The sequence below is a fragment of the Symphodus melops genome (assembly GCF_947650265.1).
Source record: "Symphodus melops genome assembly, chromosome: 4".
Classification (NCBI taxonomy): Eukaryota; Metazoa; Chordata; class Actinopteri; order Labriformes; family Labridae; genus Symphodus; species Symphodus melops.
This window is the reverse complement of record NC_136694.1, coordinates 7,975,276-7,989,895: the sequence shown is the minus strand read 5'-3', so window position 1 is coordinate 7,989,895 and position 14,620 is coordinate 7,975,276.

Below are 14,620 nucleotides of genomic sequence, written 5' to 3'. Positions count from 1 at the left end.
CAGGGACTTCTCTTCAGGAACTAAAAGGTTCAGGGACTTCTCTTTAAAGATCTGAAAGGTTCAGGGACGTCTCTTCAGGAACTAAAAGGTTCAGGGACTTCTCTTCCAAGAACGAAAAGGTTCAGGGACTTCTCTTCATAGACCTAACAGGTTCAGGGACTTCTCTTCAGGAACTAAAAGGTTCACAGACTTCTCTTCAGGAACAAAAAGGTTCAGGGACTTCTCTTCATAGAACTAAAAGGTTCATGGACTTCTCATCTCAGAACTAAAAGGTTCAGGGACTTCTCTTCAAAGAACTAAAAGGTTCAGGGACTTCTCTTCAGGAACAAAAAGGTTCATGGACTTCTCATCTCTGAACTAAAAGGTTCAGGGACTTCTCTTCAAAGAAATAAAAGGTTCAGGGACTTCTCTTTATGGAACTAAAAGGTTCAGGGACTTCTCTTCAAAGAACTAAAAGGTTCAGGGACTTCTCTTTGAAGATCTAAAAGGTTCAGAAACTTCTCTTCAGGAACAAAAAGGTTCAGGGACTTCTCTTCATAGAACTAAAAGGTTCATGGACTTCTCATCTCAGAACTAAAAGGATCAGGGACTTCTCTTCAAAGAACTAAAAGGTTCAGGGACTTCTCTTTATGGAACTAAAAGGTTCAGGGACTTCTCTTCAAAGAACTAAAAGGTTCAGGGACTTCTCTTTGAAGATCTAAAAGTTTCAGAAACTTCTCTTCAGGAACTAAAGGGTTCAGGGACTTCTCTTTAAAGAACTAAAAGGTTCAGGGACTTCTCTTCAGGAACTAAAAGGTTCAGGGACTTCTCATCATAGAACTAAAAGGTTCAGGGACTTCTCTTCATAGAACTAAAAGGTTCAAGGACTTCTATTCATTGAACTAAAAGGTTCAGGGACTTCTCTTCATAGAACTAAAAGGTTCAGGGACTTCTCTTCAGGAACTAAAAGGTTCAGGGACTTCTCTTCATAGAACTAAAAGGTTCAGGGACATCTCTTAATAGAACTAAATGGTTCAGGGACTTCTCTTTAAAGAACTAAAAGGTTCAGGGACTTCTCTTCAGGAACTAAAAGGTTCAGGGACTTCTCTTTAAAGATCTGAAAGGTTCAGGGACTTCTCTTCATAGAACTAAAAGGTTCAGGGACTTCTCTTCATAGATCTAAAATGTTCAGGGACTTCTCTTTAAAGAACTAAAAGGTTCAGGGACTTCTCTTCATAGAACTAAAAGGTTCAGGGACTTCTCCTCAGGAACTAAAAGGTTCACAGACTTCTCTTCAGGAACTAAAAGGTTCAGGGACTTCTCTTCAGGAACTAAAAGGTTCAGGGACTTCTCTTTAAAGATCTGAAAGGTTCAGGGACGTCTCTTCAGGAACTAAAAGGTTCAGGGACTTCTCTTCCAAGAACAAAAAGGTTCAGGGACTTCTCTTCATAGACCTAACAGGTTCAGGGACTTCTCTTCAGGAACTAAAAGGTTCACAGACTTCTCTTCAGGAACAAAAAGGTTCAGGGACTTCTCTTCATAGAACTAAAAGGTTCATGGACTTCTCATCTCAGAACTAAAAGGTTCAGGGACATCTCTTCAAAGAACTAAAAGGTTCAGGGACTTCTCTTCAGGAACAAAAAGGTTCATGGACTTCTCATCTCAGAACTAAAAGGTTCAGGGACTTCTCTTCAAAGAAATAAAAGGTTCAGGGACTTCTCTTTATGGAACTAAAAGGTTCAGGGACTTCTCTTCAAAGAACTAAAAGGTTCAGGGACTTCTCTTTGAAGATCTAAAAGGTTCAGAAACTTCTGTTCAGGAACAAAAAGGTTCAGGGACTTCTCTTCATAGAACTAAAAGGTTCATGGACTTCTCATCTCAGAACTAAAAGGATCAGGGACTTCTCTTCAAAGAACTAAAAGGTTCAGGGACTTCCCTTTCTGGAACTAAAAGGTTCAGGGACTTCTCTTCAAAGAACTAAAAGGTTCAGGGACTTCTCTTTGAAGATCTAAAAGTTTCAGAAACTTCTCTTCAGGAACTAAAGGGTTCAGGGACTTCTCTTTAAAGAACTAAAAGGTTCAGGGACTTCTCTTCAGGAACTAAAAGGTTCAGGGACTTCTCATCATAGAACTAAAAGGTTCAGGGACTTCTCTTCATAGAACTAAAAGGTTCAAGGACTTCTATTCATTGAACTAAAAGGTTCAGGGACTTCTCTTCATAGAACTAAAAGGTTCAGGGACTTCTCTTCAGGAACTAAAAGGTTCAGGGACTTCTCTTCATAGAACTAAAAGGTTCAGGGACATCTCTTAATAGAACTAAATGGTTCAGGGACTTCTCTTTAAAGAACTAAAAGGTTCAGGGACTTCTCTTCAGGAACTAAAAGGTTCAGGGACTTCTCTTTAAAGATCTGAAAGGTTCAGGGACTTCTCTTCATAGAACTAAAAGGTTCAGGGACTTCTCTTCATAGAACTAAAATGTTCAGGGACTTCTCTTTAAAGAACTAAAAGGTTCAGGGACTTCTCTTCATAGAACTAAAAGGTTCAGGGACTTCTCCTCAGGAACTAAAAGGTTCACAGACTTCTCTTCAGGAACTAAAAGGTTCAGGGACTTCTCTTCAGGAACTAAAAGGTTCAGGGACTTCTCTTTAAAGATCTGAAAGGTTCAGGGACGTCTCTTCAGGAACTAAAAGGTTCAGGGACTTCTCTTCCAAGAACAAAAAGGTTCAGGGACTTCTCTTCATAGACCTAACAGGTTCAGGGACTTCTCTTCAGGAACTAAAAGGTTCACAGACTTCTCTTTAGGAACAAAAAGGTTCAGGGATTTCTCTTCATAGAACTAAAAGGTTCATGGACTTCTCATCTCAGAACTAAAAGGTTCAGGGACTTCTCTTCAAAGAACTAAAAGGTTCAGGGACTTCTCTTCAGGAACAAAAAGGTTCATGGACTTCTCATCTCAGAACTAAAAGGTTCAGGGACTTCTCTTCAAAGAAATAAAAGGTTCAGGGACTTCTCTTTATGGAACTAAAAGGTTCAGGGACTTCTCTTCAAAGAACTAAAAGGTTCAGGGACTTCTCTTTGAAGATCTAAAAGGTTCAGAAACTTCTCTTCAGGAACAAAAAGGTTCAGGGACTTCTCTTCATATAACTAAAAGGTTCATGGACTTCTCATCTCAGAACTAAAAGGATCAGGGACTTCTCTTCAAAGAACTAAAAGGTTCAGGGACTTCTCTTTATGGAACTAAAAGGTTCAGGGACTTCTCTTCAAAGAACTAAAAGGTTCAGGGACTTCTCTTTGAAGATCTAAAAGTTTCAGAAACTTCTCTTCAGGAACTAAAAGGTTCAGGGACTTCTCTTTAAAGAACTAAAAGGTTCAGGGACTTCTCTTCAGGAACTAAAAGGTTCAGGGACTTCTCATCATAGAACTAAAAGGTTCAGGGACATCTCTTAATAGAACTAAATGGTTCAGGGACTTCTCTTTAAAGAACTAAAAGGTTCAGGGACTTCTCTTCAGGAACTAAAAGGTTCAGGGACTTCTCTTTAAAGATCTGAAAGGTTCAGGGACTTCTCTTCATAGAACTAAAAGGTTCAGGGACTTCTCTTCATAGAACTAAAATGTTCAGGGACTTCTCTTTAAAGAACTAAAAGGTTCAGGGACTTCTCTTCATAGAACTAAAAGGTTCAGGGACTTCTCCTCAGGAACTAAAAGGTTCACAGACTTCTCTTCAGGAACTAAAAGGTTCAGGGACTTCTCTTCAGGAACTAAAAGGTTCAGGGACTTCTCTTTAAAGATCTGAAAGGTTCAGGGACGTCTCTTCAGGAACTAAAAGGTTCAGGGACTTCTCTTCCAAGAACAAAAAGGTTCAGGGACTTCTCTTCATAGACCTAACAGGTTCAGGGACTTCTCTTCAGGAACTAAAAGGTTCACAGACTTCTCTTTAGGAACAAAAAGGTTCAGGGACTTCTCTTCATAGAACTAAAAGGTTCATGGACTTCTCATCTCAGAACTAAAAGGTTCAGGGACTTCTCTTCAAAGAACTAAAAGGTTCAGGGACTTCTCTTCAGGAACAAAAAGGTTCATGGACTTCTCATCTCAGAACTAAAAGGTTCAGGGACTTCTCTTCAAAGAAATAAAAGGTTCAGGGACTTCTCTTTATGGAACTAAAAGGTTCAGGGACTTCTCTTCAAAGATCTGAAAGGTTCAGGGACGTCTCTTCAGGAACTAAAAGGTTCAGGGACTTCTCTTCCAAGAACAAAAAGGTTCAGGGACTTCTCTTCATAGACCTAACAGGTTCAGGGACTTCTCTTCAGGAACTAAAAGGTTCACAGACTTCTCTTTAGGAACAAAAAGGTTCAGGGACTTCTCTTCATAGAACTAAAAGGTTCATGGACTTCTCATCTCAGAACTAAAAGGTTCAGGGACTTCTCTTCAAAGAACTAAAAGGTTCAGGGACTTCTCTTCAGGAACAAAAAGGTTCATGGACTTCTCATCTCAGAACTAAAAGGTTCAGGGACTTCTCTTCAAAGAAATAAAAGGTTCAGGGACTTCTCTTTATGGAACTAAAAGGTTCAGGGACTTCTCTTCAAAGAACTAAAAGGTTCAGGGACTTCTCTTGGAAGATCTAAAAGGTTCAGAAACTTCTCTTCAGGAACAAAAAGGTTCAGGGACTTCTCTTCATAGAACTAAAAGGTTCATGGACTTCTCATCTCAGAACTAAAAGGATCAGGGACTTCTCTTCAAAGAACTAAAAGGTTCAGGGACTTCTCTTTATGGAACTAAAAGGTTCAGGGACTTCTCTTCAAAGAACTAAAAGGTTCAGGGACTTCTCTTTGAAGATCTAAAAGTTTCAGAAACTTCTCTTCAGGAACTAAAAGGTTCAGGGACTTCTCTTTAAAGAACTAAAAGGTTCAGGGACTTCTCTTCAAGAACTAAAAGGTTCAGGGACTTCTCATCATAGAACTAAAAGGTTCAGGGACTTCTCATCATAGAACTAAAATGTTCAAGGACTTCTATTCATTGAACTAAAAGGTTCAGGGACTTCTCTTCATAGAACTAAAAGGTTCAGGGACTTCTCTTCAGGAACTAAAAGGTTCAGGGACTTCTCTTCAGGAACTAAAAGGTTCAGGGACTTCTCTTTAAAGATCTGAAAGGTTCAGGGACTTCTCTTCATAGAACTAAAAGGTTCAGGGACTTCTCTTCATAGAACTAAAATGTTCAGGGACTTCTCTTTAAAGAACTAAAAGGTTCAGGGACTTCTCTTCATAGAACTAAAAGGTTCAGGGACTTCTCCTCAGGAACTAAAAGGTTCACAGACTTCTCTTCAGGAACTAAAAGGTTCAGGGACTTCTCTTCAGGAACTAAAAGGTTCAGGGACTTCTCTTTAAAGATCTGAAAGGTTCAGGGACGTCTCTTCAGGAACTAAAAGGTTCAGGGACTTCTCTTCCAAGAACAAAAAGGTTCAGGGACTTCTCTTCATAGACCTAACAGGTTCAGGGACTTCTCTTCAGGAACTAAAAGGTTCACAGACTTCTCTTCAGGAACAAAAAGGTTCAGGGACTTCTCTTCATAGAACTAAAAGGTTCATGGACTTCTCATCTCAGAACTAAAAGGTTCAGGGACTTCTCTTCAAAGAACTAAAAGGTTCAGGGACTTCTCTTCAGGAACAAAAAGGTTCATGGACTTCTCATCTCTGAACTAAAAGGTTCAGGGACTTCTCTTCAAAGAACTAAAAGGTTCAGGGACTTCTCTTTATGGAACTAAAAGGTTCAGGGACTTCTCTTCAAAGAACTAAAAGGTTCAGGGACTTCTCTTTGAAGATCTAAAAGGTTCAGAAACTTCTCTTCAGGAACAAAAAGGTTCAGGGACTTCTCTTCATAGAACTAAAAGGTTCATGGACTTCTCATCTCAGAACTAAAAGGATCAGGGACTTCTCTTCAAAGAACTAAAAGGTTCAGGGACTTCTCTTTATGGAACTAAAAGGTTCAGGGACTTCTCTTCAAAGAACTAAAAGGTTCAGGGACTTCTCTTTGAAGATCTAAAAGGTTCAGAAACTTCTCTTCAGGAACTAAAAGGTTCAGGGACTTCTCTTTAAAGAACTAAAAGGTTCAGGGACTTCTCTTCAGGAACTAAAAGCTTCAGGGACTTCTCTTCATAGAACTAAAAGGTTCAGGGACATCTCTTAATAGAACTAAATGGTTCAGGGACTTCTCTTTAAAGAACTAAAAGGTTCAGGGACTTCTCTTCAGGAACTAAAAGGTTCAGGGACTTCTCTTTAAAGATCTGAAAGGTTCAGGGACTTCTCTTCATTGAACTAAAAGGTTCAGGGACTTCTCTTCATAGAACTAAAATGTTCAGGGACTTCTCTTTAAAGAACTAAAAGGTTCAGGGACTTCTCTTCATAGAACTAAAAGGTTCAGGGACTTCTCCTCAGGAACTAAAAGGTTCACAGACTTCTCTTCAGGAACTAAAAGGTTCAGGGACTTCTCGTCATAGAACTAAAAGGTTCAGGGACGTCTCTTTAAAGATCGAAAAGGTTCAGGGACTTCTCTTCAGGAACTAAAAGGTTCAGGGACATCTCTTCATCGAACTAAAAGGTTCAGGGACATCTCTTCATAGAACTAAAAGGTTCAGGGACATCTCTTCATAGAACTAAAAGGTTCAGGGACTTCTCTTCAGGAACTTAAAGGTTCACAGACTTCTCTTTAATGATCTAAAAGGTTCAGGGACTTCTCTTCAGGAACTAAAAGGTTCAGGGACTTCTCTTCAGGAACTAAAAGGTTCAGGGACTTCTCTTCATAGAACTAAAAGGTTCAGGGACTTCTCTTCATAGACCTAACAGGTTCAGGGACTTCTCTTCAGGAACTAAAAGGTTCACAGACTTCTCTTCAGGAACTAAAAGGTTCAGGGACTTCTCTTCAGGAACTAAGAGGTTCAGGGACTTCTCTTCATAGAACTAAAAGGTTCAGGGACATCTCTTAATAGAACTAAACGGTTCAGGGACTTCTCTTTAAAGAACTAAAAGGTTCAGGGACTTCTCTTCAGGAACTAAAAGGTTCAGGGACTTCTCTTCAAAGAACTAAAAGGTTCAGGGACTTCTCTTTATGGAACTAAAAGGTTCAGGGACTTCTCTTCAAAGAACTAAAAGGTTCAGGGACTTCTCTTTGAAGATCTAAAAGGTTCAGAAACTTCTCTTCAGGAACAAAAAGGTTCAGGGACTTCTCTTCATAGAACTAAAAGGTTCATGGACTTCTCATCTCAGAACTAAAAGGATCAGGGACTTCTCTTCAAAGAACTAAAAGGTTCAGGGACTTCTCTTTATGGAACTAAAAGGTTCAGGGACTTCTCTTCAAAGAACTAAAAGGTTCAGGGACTTCTCTTTGAAGATCTAAAAGGTTCAGAAACTTCTCTTCAGGAACTAAAAGGTTCAGGGACTTCTCTTTAAAGAACTAAAAGGTTCAGGGACTTCTCTTCAGGAACTAAAAGGTTCAGGGACTTCTCATCATAGAACTAAAAGGTTCAAGGACTTCTATTCATTGAACTAAAAGGTTCAGGGACTTCTCTTCATAGAACTAAAAGGTTCAGGGACTTCTCTTCAGGAACTAAAAGGTTCAGGGACTTCTCTTCATAGAACTAAAAGGTTCAGGGACATCTCTTAATAGAACTAAATGGTTCAGGGACTTCTCTTTAAAGAACTAAAAGGTTCAGGGACTTCTCTTCAGGAACTAAAAGGTTCAGGGACTTCTCTTTAAAGATCTGAAAGGTTCAGGGACATCTCTTCATAGAACTAAAAGGTTCAGGGACTTCTCTTCATAGAACTAAAATGTTCAGGGACTTCTCTTTAAAGAACTAAAAGGTTCAGGGACTTCTCTTCATAGAACTAAAAGGTTCAGGGACTTCTCCTCAGGAACTAAAAGGTTCACAGACTTCTCTTCAGGAACTAAAAGGTTCAGGGACTTCTCGTCATAGAACTAAAAGGTTCAGGGACGTCTCTTTAAAGATCAAAAAGGTTCAGGGACTTCTCTTCAGGAACTAAAAGGTTCAGGGACATCTCTTCATCGAACTAAAAGGTTCAGGGACATCTCTTCATAGAACTAAAAGGTTCAGGGACATCTCTTCATAGAACTAAAAGGTTCAGGGACTTCTCTTCAGGAACTTAAAGGTTCACAGACTTCTCTTTAATGATCTAAAAGGTTCAGGGACTTCTCTTCAGGAACTAAAAGGTTCAGGCACTTCTCTTCAGGAACTAAAAGGTTCAGGGACTTCTCATCATAGAACTAAAAGGTTCAGGGACTTCTCATCATAGAACTAAAAGGTTCAAGGACTTCTATTCATTGAACTAAAAGGTTCAGGGACTTCTCTTCATAGAACTAAAAGGTTCAGGGACATCTTAATAGAACTAAATGGTTCAGGGACTTCTCTTTAAAGAACTAAAAGGTTCAGGGACTTCTCTTCAGGAACTAAAAGGTTCAGGGACTTCTCTTTAAAGATCTGAAAGGTTCAGGGACTTCTCTTCATAGAACTAAAAGGTTCAGGGACTTCTCTTCAGGAACTTAAAGGTTCAGGGACTTCTCTTCATAGAACTAAAAGGTTCAGGGACATCTCTTAATAGAACTAAATGGTTCAGGGACTTCTCTTTAAAGAACTAAAAGGTTCAGGGACTTCTCTTCAGGAACTAAAAGGTTCAGGGACTTCTCTTTAAAGATCTGAAAGGTTCAGGGACTTCTCTTCATAGAACTAAAAGGTTCAGGGACTTCTCTTCATAGAACTAAAAGGTTCAGGGACTTCTCCTCAGGAACTAAAAGGTTCACAGACTTCTCTTCAGGAACTAAAAGGTTCAGGGACTTCTCTTCAGGAACTAAAAGGTTCAGGGACTTCTCTTTAAAGATCTGAAAGGTTCAGGGAAGTCTCTTCAGGAACTAAAAGGTTCAGGGACTTCTCTTCCAAGAACAAAAAGGTTCAGGGACTTCTCTTCATAGACCTAACAGGTTCAGGGACTTCTCTTCAGGAACTAAAAGGTTCACAGACTTCTCTTCAGGAACAAAAAGGTTCAGGGACTTCTCTTCATAGAACTAAAAGGTTCATGGACTTCTCATCTCAGAACTAAAAGGTTCAGGGACTTCTCTTCAAAGAACTAAAATGTTCAGGGACTTCTCTTCAGGAACAAAAAGGTTCATGGACTTCTCATCTCAGAACTAAAAGGTTCAGGGACTTCTCTTTAAAGAACTAAAAGGTTCAGGGACTTCTCTTCAGGAACTAAAAGGTTCAGGGACTTCTCATCATAGAACTAAAAGGTTCAGGGACTTCTCTTCATAGAACTAAAAGGTTCAAGGACTTCTATTCATTGAACTAAAAGGTTCAGGGACTTCTCTTCATAGAACTAAAAGGTTCAGGGACTTCTCTTCAGGAACTAAAAGGTTCAGGGACTTCTCTTCATAGAACTAAAAGGTTTAGGGACATCTCTTAATAGAACTAAATGGTTCAGGGACTTCTCTTTAAAGAACTAAAAGGTTCAGGGACTTCTCTTCAGGAACTAAAAGGTTCAGGGACTTCTCTTTAAAGATCTGAAAGGTTCAGGGACTTCTCTTCATAGAACTAAAAGGTTCAGGGACTTCTCTTCATAGAACTAAAATGTTCAGGGACTTCTCTTTAAAGAACTAAAAGGTTCAGGGACTTCTCTTCATAGAACTAAAAGGTTCAGGGACTTCTCCTCAGGAACTAAAAGGTTCACAGACTTCTCTTCAGGAACTAAAAGGTTCAGGGACTTCTCTTCAGGAACTAAAAGGTTCAGGGACTTCTCTTTAAAGATCTGAAAGGTTCAGGGACGTCTCTTCAGGAACTAAAAGGTTCAGGGACTTCTCTTCCAAGAACAAAAAGGTTCAGGGACTTCTCTTCATAGACCTAACAGGTTCAGGGACTTCTCTTCAGGAACTAAAAGGTTCACAGACTTCTCTTCAGGAACAAAAAGGTTCAGGGACTTCTCTTCATAGAACTAAAAGGTTCATGGACTTCTCATCTCAGAACTAAAAGGTTCAGGGACTTCTCTTCAAAGAACTAAAAGGTTCAGGGACTTCTCTTCAGGAACAAAAAGGTTCATGGACTTCTCATCTCAGAACTAAAAGGATCAGGGACTTCTCTTCAAAGAACTAAAAGGTTCAGGGACTTCTCTTTATGGAACTAAAAGGTTCAGGGACTTCTCTTCAAAGAACTAAAAGGTTCAGGGACTTCTCTTTGAAGATCTAAAAGGTTCAGAAACTTCTCTTCAGGAACTAAAAGGTTCAGGGACTTCTCTTTAAAGAACTAAAAGGTTCAGGGACTTCTCTTCAGGAACTAAAAGCTTCAGGGACTTCTCTTCATAGAACTAAAAGGTTCAGGGACATCTCTTAATAGAACTAAATGGTTCAGGGACTTCTCTTTAAAGAACTAAAAGGTTCAGGGACTTCTCTTCAGGAACTAAAAGGTTCAGGGACTTCTCTTTAAAGATCTGAAAGGTTCAGGGACTTCTCTTCATAGAACTAAAAGGTTCAGGGACTTCTCTTCATAGAACTAAAATGTTCAGGGACTTCTCTTTAAAGAACTAAAAGGTTCAGGGACTTCTCTTCATAGAACTAAAAGGTTCAGGGACTTCTCCTCAGGAACTAAAAGGTTCACAGACTTCTCTTCAGGAACTAAAAGGTTCAGGGACTTCTCGTCATAGAACTAAAAGGTTCAGGGACGTCTCTTTAAAGATCGAAAAGGTTCAGGGACTTCTCTTCAGGAACTAAAAGGTTCAGGGACATCTCTTCATCGAACTAAAAGGTCCAGGGACATCTCTTCATAGAACTAAAAGGTTCAGGGACATCTCTTCATAGAACTAAAAGGTTCAGGGACTTCTCTTCAGGAACTTAAAGGTTCACAGACTTCTCTTTAATGATCTAAAAGGTTCAGGGACTTCTCTTCATAGACCTAACAGGTTCAGGGACTTCTCTTCAGGAACTAAAAGGTTCACAGACTTCTCTTCAGGAACTAAAAGGTTCAGGGACTTCTCTTCAGGAACTAAAAGGTTCAGGGACTTCTCTTCATAGAACTAAAAGGTTCAGGGACATCTCTTAATAGAACTAAACGGTTCAGGGACTTCTCTTTAAAGAACTAAAAGGTTCAGGGACTTCTCATCATAGAACTAAAAGGTTCAAGGACTTCTATTCATTGAACTAAAAGGTTCAGGGACTTCTCTTCATAGAACTAAAAGGTTCAGGGACTTCTCTTCAGGAACTAAAAGGTTCAGGGACTTCTCTTCATAGAACTAAAAGGTTCAGGGACATCTCTTAATAGAACTAAATGGTTCAGGGACTTCTCCTCAGGAACTAAAAGGTTCACAGACTTCTCTTCAGGAACTAAAAGGTTCAGGGACTTCTCGTCATAGAACTAAAAGGTTCAGGGACGTCTCTTTAAAGATCAAAAAGGTTCAGGGACATCTCTTCATAGAACTAAAAGGTTCAGGGACATCTCTTCATAGAACTAAAAGGTTCAGGGACTTCTCTTCAGGAACTTAAAGGTTCACAGACTTCTCTTTAATGATCTAAAAGGTTCAGGGACTTCTCTTCAGGAACTAAAAGGTTCAGGCACTTCTCTTCAGGAACTAAAAGGTTCAGGGACTTCTCATCATAGAACTAAAAGGTTCAGGGACTTATCATCATAGAACTAAAAGGTTCAAGGACTTCTATTCATTGAACTAAAAGGTTCAGGGACTTCTCTTCATAGAACTAAAAGGTTCAGGGACATCTTAATAGAACTAAATGGTTCAGGGACTTCTCTTTAAAGAACTAAAAGGTTCAGGGACTTCTCTTCAGGAACTAAAAGGTTCAGGGACTTCTCTTTAAAGATCTGAAAGGTTCAGGGACTTCTCTTCATAGAACTAAAAGGTTCAGGGACTTCTCTTCAGGAACTTAAAGGTTCAGGGACTTCTCTTCATAGAACTAAAAGGTTCAGGGACATCTCTTAATAGAACTAAATGGTTCAGGGACTTCTCTTTAAAGAACTAAAAGGTTCAGGGACTTCTCTTCAGGAACTAAAAGGTTCAGGGACTTCTCTTTAAAGATCTGAAAGGTTCAGGGACTTCTCTTCATAGAACTAAAAGGTTCAGGGACTTCTCTTCATAGAACTAAAAGGTTCAGGGACTTCTCCTCAGGAACTAAAAGGTTCACAGACTTCTCTTCAGGAACTAAAAGGTTCAGGGACTTCTCTTCAGGAACTAAAAGGTTCAGGGACTTCTCTTCCAAGAACAAAAAGGTTCAGGGACTTCTCTTCATAGACCTAACAGGTTCAGGGACTTCTCTTCAGGAACTAAAAGGTTCACAGACTTCTCTTCAGGAACAAAAAGGTTCAGGGACTTCTCTTCATAGAACTAAAAGGTTCATGGACTTCTCATCTCAGAACTAAAAGGTTCAGGGACTTCTCTTCAAAGAACTAAAAGGTTCAGGGACTTCTCTTCAGGAACAAAAAGGTTCATGGACTTCTCATCTCAGAACTAAAAGGTTCAGGGACTTCTCTTTAAAGAACTAAAAGGTTCAGGGACTTCTCTTCAGGAACTAAAAGGTTCAGGGACTTCTCATCATAGAACTAAAAGGTTCAGGGACTTCTCTTCATAGAACTAAAAGGTTCAAGGACTTCTATTCATTGAACTAAAAGGTTCAGGGACTTCTCTTCATAGAACTAAAAGGTTCAGGGACTTCTCTTCAGGAACTAAAAGGTTCAGGGACTTCTCTTCATAGAACTAAAAGGTTCAGGGACTTCTCTTCATAGAACTAAAAGGTTCAGGGACTTCTCCTCAGGAACTAAAAGGTTCACAGACTTCTCTTCAGGAACTAAAAGGTTCAGGGACTTCTCTTCAGGAACTAAAAGGTTCAGGGACTTCTCTTCCAAGAACAAAAAGGTTCAGGGACTTCTCTTCATAGACCTAACAGGTTCAGGGACTTCTCTTCAGGAACTAAAAGGTTCACAGACTTCTCTTCAGGAACAAAAAGGTTCAGGGACTTCTCTTCATAGAACTAAAAGGTTCATGGACTTCTCATCTCAGAACTAAAAGGTTCAGGGACTTCTCTTCAAAGAACTAAAAGGTTCAGGGACTTCTCTTCAGGAACAAAAAGGTTCATGGACTTCTCATCTCAGAACTAAAAGGTTCAGGGACTTCTCTTTAAAGAACTAAAAGGTTCAGGGACTTCTCTTCAGGAACTAAAAGGTTCAGGGACTTCTCATCATAGAACTAAAAGGTTCAGGGACTTCTCTTCATAGAACTAAAAGGTTCAAGGACTTCTATTCATTGAACTAAAAGGTTCAGGGACTTCTCTTCATAGAACTAAAAGGTTCAGGGACTTCTCTTCAGGAACTAAAAGGTTCAGGGACTTCTCTTCATAGAACTAAAAGGTTCAGGGACATCTCTTAATAGAACTAAATGGTTCAGGGACTTCTCTTTAAAGAACTAAAAGGTTCAGGGACTTCTCTTCAGGAACTAAAAGGTTCAGGGACTTCTCTTTAAAGATCTGAAAGGTTCAGGGACTTCTCTTCATAGAACTAAAAGGTTCAGGGACTTCTCTTCATAGAACTAAAATGTTCAGGGACTTCTCTTTAAAGAACTAAAAGGTTCAGGGACTTCTCTTCATAGAACTAAAAGGTTCAGGGACTTCTCCTCAGGAACTAAAAGGTTCACAGACTTCTCTTCAGGAACTAAAAGGTTCAGGGACTTCTCTTCAGGAACTAAAAGGTTCAGGGACTTCTCTTTAAAGATCTGAAAGGTTCAGGGACGTCTCTTCAGGAACTAAAAGGTTCAGGGACTTCTCTTCCAAGAACAAAAAGGTTCAGGGACTTCTCTTCATAGACCTAACAGGTTCAGGGACTTCTCTTCAGGAACTAAAAGGTTCACAGACTTCTCTTCAGGAACAAAAAGGTTAAGGGACTTCTCTTCATAGAACTAAAAGGTTCATGGACTTCTCATCTCAGAACTAAAAGGTTCAGGGACTTCTCTTCAAAGAACTAAAAGGTTCAGGGACTTCTCTTCAGGAACAAAAAGGTTCATGGACTTCTCATCTCAGAACTAAAAGGTTCAGGGACTTCTCTTCAAAGAAATAAAAGGTTCAGGGACTTCTCTTTATGGAACTAAAAGGTTCAGGGACTTCTCTTCAAAGAACTAAAAGGTTCAGGGACTTCTCTTTGAAGATCTAAAAGGTTCAGAAACTTCTCTTCAGGAACAAAAAGGTTCAGGGACTTCTCTTCATAGAACTAAAAGATTCATGGACTTCTCATCTCAGAACTAAAAGGATCAGGGACTTCTCTTCAAAGAACTAAAAGGTTCAGGGACTTCTCTTTATGGAACTAAAAGGTTCAGGGACTTCTCTTCAAAGAACTAAAAGGTTCAGGGACTTCTCTTTGAAGATCTAAAAGTTTCAGAAACTTCTCTTCAGGAACTAAAAGGTTCAGGGACTTCTCTTTAAAGAACTAAAAGGTTAAGGGACTTCTCTTCAGGAACTAAAAGGTTCAGGGACTTCTCATCATAGAACTAAAAGGTTCAGGGACTTCTCATCATAGAACTAAAAGGTTCAAGGACTTCTATTCATTGAACTAAAAGGTTCAGGGACTTCTCTTCATAGAACTAAAAGGTTCAGGGACTTCTCTTC